The sequence below is a fragment of the Taudactylus pleione genome, unplaced genomic scaffold (genome assembly GCF_031769625.1).
Source record: "Taudactylus pleione unplaced genomic scaffold, aTauple2 ptg000473l, whole genome shotgun sequence".
NCBI lineage: Eukaryota > Metazoa > Chordata > Amphibia > Anura > Myobatrachidae > Taudactylus > Taudactylus pleione.
In genome coordinates this window covers 5,804,347-5,808,552 of record NW_028284875.1, presented here as the reverse complement: position 1 = coordinate 5,808,552, position 4,206 = coordinate 5,804,347, and the positions used below count along the sequence as shown (strand labels likewise).

The following is a 4,206-nucleotide window of genomic DNA, read 5'->3' as shown; positions in this document are numbered from 1 at the left end:
AATTAACTTGGTTTATTAATTTTAAATTAGTTACTTTTTAAATCCACTAAACTACTGCACCCAATACTAAAGTACCTAATAAAAGTAATATTCTAATCATAAGGTAATCAATTATATTGTGCATTTGTGTTATTGCCCAGTTTTATGTATCCATAGGTGTATATTGCAATGAATTCATGCCATTGTTGTACAGTTCAATATTATCAAAATTGTAAAATAATTAGTGTTTATTTATCTTAAATAATATTTGGTATAGATATATGTAACTTTAATGTTGCATATGGAAAATATACACTATATTACCAAAAAGTGCAGTATCTTTAATTAAAAATAAGTTAAATCTCACTTGTGCTCTATATTTAAAGGTAAACATTGTTTTTTTGGTCTGTAGCACCTAAATTGTCAGTAAAGTCAGTGTCCAAAGAAATATAAAAAGCAGAAAATTACCCTTTTGATGACAAGGATGAAAGGACTTCAAGAAACCCATCAGCAATTGCAATAGACATTGTTATTTTGTAGCCACTCTGATATTAAATTGCAATTAAAACTTAATAGGTATGTTTTGGTATATATGGATTTTCTGTAATACCATTAAGACAGTCACCTGCATTGAAAAAAAGCCTAACTTCTAGAATGAGTATGAGCAACAAAGGAACATGCATCCTAGATGGGACTTGAAGCCACTGTCCCAGGTGATAGTAAACTTTTCAGAAAACTAATCCACAATGTCATTAGGATAAATGTCTGCTTTTAGATACTGGGCCATAATTTTGCAAGCTGAACAGTTCCAGATTGTTAAACAGATTAAAGTTTCTGGTGGAGCCATTTGTGCAGTATGAAGCGAACATCTCCAATATTATTTTAATGAAATAAACCTATCTCCCCAGATGGGACTTGAACCCACAATCCCTGGCTTAGGAGGCCAGTGTCTTATCCTTTAGGCCACTGGGGCTTAGTAACATCTTTGAGTGAAACTGATTTTTTCATTAGTATAATCATTAATTGTTGCGATATAGGAAAGCCGTTTATTTGTGTTCTTTGCTTTTCAAATCCCAGCATGAAATGTGATTGTACTATCCAGACCTAATAGTGTAGACCCTCATGTTTCATTGCAGCAAAACAGATTGATGCAACTCTTTTACCAAGGTAGTCTTTTGCATTCCATTTTGTTGACTAACTAAGTAATTTTTACAGTGCATATGAACCAAAGCAGCTGTGTGTACTGGTACTTAAAAACAGTCATGTTTGTGTTTTTTTTCTGCCCTCATATCAGGATGTTCAGGAAGCAGATGATAATCATTAACTGATGACATTAGAAAAAAAATTACATTTGCTCCAGGTGAGGCTTGAACTCACAACCTCAGCATTGCTCAACAGATACTGTCTTATAAGTCCTGCGCACAGACCGATTGCGCCACAGGAGCACATGGTCAAAGCGCATTATTTTTAGTTGAGTGATTTTAGCATCGAGTTGACTAAGTAAATTAACTTGGTTTATTAATTTTAAATTAGTTACTTTTTAAATCCACTAAACTACTGCACCCAATACTAAAGTACCTAATAAAAGTAATATTCTATTCATAAGGTAATCAATTATATTGTGCATTTGTGTTATTGCCCAGTTTTATGTATCCATAGGTGTATATTGCAATGAATTCATGCCATTGTTGTACAGTTCAATATTATCAAAATTGTAAAATAATTCCTGTTTATTTATCTTAAATAATATTTGGTATAGATATATGTAACTTTAATGTTGCATAGGGAAAATATACACTATACTACCAAAAATGCAGTATCTTTAAATAAAAATAAGTTAAATCTCACTTGTGCTCTATATTTAAAGGTAAACATTGTTTTTTTGGTCTGTAGCACCTAAATTGTCAGTAAAGTCAGTGTCCAAAGAAATATAAAAAGCAGAAAATTACCCTTTTGATGACAAGGATGAAAGGACTTCAAGAAACCCATCAGCAATTGCAATAGACATTGTTATTTTGTAGCCACTCTGATATTAAATTGCAATTAAAACTTAATAGGTATGTTTTGGTATATATGGATTTTCTACAATACCATTAAGACAGTCACCTGAATTGAAAAAAAGCATAACTTCTAGAATGAGAATGAGCAACAAAGGAACATGCATCCTAGATGGGACTTGAAGCCACTGTCCCAGGTGATAGTAAACTTTTCAGAAAACTAATCCACAATGTCATTAGGATAAATGTCTGCTTTTAGATACTGGGCCATAATTTTGCAAGCTGAACAGTTCCGGATTGATAAGCAGATAAAAGTTTCTGGTGGAGCCATTTGTGCAGTATGAAGCAAGAATAAAAGGAACATCTCCAAAATTATTTTAATGAAATAAAGCCTATCACCCCAGATGGGACTTGAACCCACAATCCCTGGCTTAGGAGGCCAGTGCCTTATCCATTAGGCCACTGGGGCTTAGTAACATCTTTGAGTGAAACTGATTTTTTCATTAGTATAATCATTAATTGTTGCGATATAGGAAAGCCGTTTATTTGTGTTCTTTGCTTTACAAATCCCAGCATGAAATGTGATTGTACTATCCAGACCTAATAGTGTGGACCCTCATGTTACATTGCAGCAAAACAGATTGATGCAACTCTTTTACCAATAAAGAGGTAGTCTTTTGCATTCCATTTTGTTGACTAACTAAAGTAATGTTTACAGTGCATATGAACCAAAGCAGCTGTGTGTACTGGTACCTTAAAAACAGTCATGTTTGTGTTTTTTTTCTGCATTCATATCAGGATGCTCAGGAAGCAGATGATTATCATTAACTGATGACATTAGAAAAAAAATTACATTTGCTCCAGGTGAGGCTTGAATTCACAACCTCAGGATTGCTCAACAGATACTGTCTTATAAGTACCGCGCACAGACCGATTGCGCCACAGGAGCACATGGACAAAGTGCTTTATTTTTAGTTGAGTGATTTTAGCATCGAGTTGACTAAGTAAATTAACTTGGTTTATTAATTTTAAATTAGTTACTTTTTAAATCCACTAAACTACTGCACCCAATACTAAAGTACCTAATAAAAGTAATATTCTAATCATAAGGTAATCAATTATATTGTGCATTTGTGTTATTGCCCAGTTTTATGTATCCATAGGTGTATATTGCAATGAATTCATGCCATTGTTGTACAGTACAATATTATCAAAATTGTAAAATAATTCCTGTTTATTTATCTTAAATAATATTTGGTATAGATATATGTAACTTTAATGTTGCATAGGGAAAATATACACTCTAATACCAAAAAATGCAGTATCTTTAAATAAAAATAAGTTAAATCTCACTTGTGCTCTATATTTAAAGGTAAACATTGTTTTTTTGGTCTGAAGCACCTAAATTGTCAGTAAAGTCAGTGTCCAAAGAAATATAAAAGGCAGAAAATTACCCTTTTGATGACATGGATGAAAGGACTTCAAGAAACCCATCAGCAATTGCAATAGAAATTGTTATTTTGTAGCCACTCTGATATTAAATTGCAATTAAAACTTAATAGGTATGTTTTGGTATATATGGATTTTCTGCAATACCATTAAGACAGTCACCTGAATTGAAAAAAAGCATAACTTCTAGAATGAGAATGAGCAACAAAGGAACATGCATCCTAGATGGGACTTGAAGCCACTGTCCCAGGTGATAGTAAACTTTTCAGAAAACTAATCCACAATGTCATTAGGATAAATGTCTGCTTTTAGATACTGGGCCATAATTTTGCAAGCTGAACAGTTCCGGATTGATAAGCAGATAAAAGTTTCTGGTGGAGCCATTTGTGCAGTATGAAGCAAGAATAAAAGGAACATCTCCAATATTATTTTAATGAAATAAAGCCTATCACCCCAAATGGGACTTGAACCCACAATCCCTGGCTTAGGAGGCCAGTGCCTTATCCATTAGGCCACTGGGGCTTAGTAACATCTTTGAGTGAAACTGATTTTTTCATTAGTATAATCATTAATTGTTGCGATATAGGAAAGCCGTTTATTTGTGTTCTTTGCTTTACAAATCCCAGCATGAAATGTGATTGTACTATCCAGACCTAATAGTGTGGACCCTCATGTTACAGTGCAGCAAAACAGATTGATGCAACTCTTTTACCAATAAAGAGGTAGTCTTTTGCATTCCATTTTGTTGACTAACTAAAGTAATGTTTACAGTGCATATGAA

General features: G+C 33.2%; 2 non-coding genes across 2 annotated transcripts; both read right to left on the bottom strand.

Annotated features, from left to right (window-relative positions):
- Positions 1-2,372: 2,372 nt before the first annotated feature.
- Positions 2,373-2,445, bottom strand: TRNAR-CCU (transfer RNA arginine (anticodon CCU)). The gene has a single exon. It is a non-coding gene; the product is annotated as a tRNA-Arg (tRNA).
- A 1,429-nt stretch (positions 2,446-3,874) lies between these two features.
- On the bottom strand, positions 3,875-3,947 carry TRNAR-CCU (transfer RNA arginine (anticodon CCU)). The gene has a single exon. It is a non-coding gene; the product is annotated as a tRNA-Arg (tRNA).
- Positions 3,948-4,206: the final 259 nt, after the last annotated feature.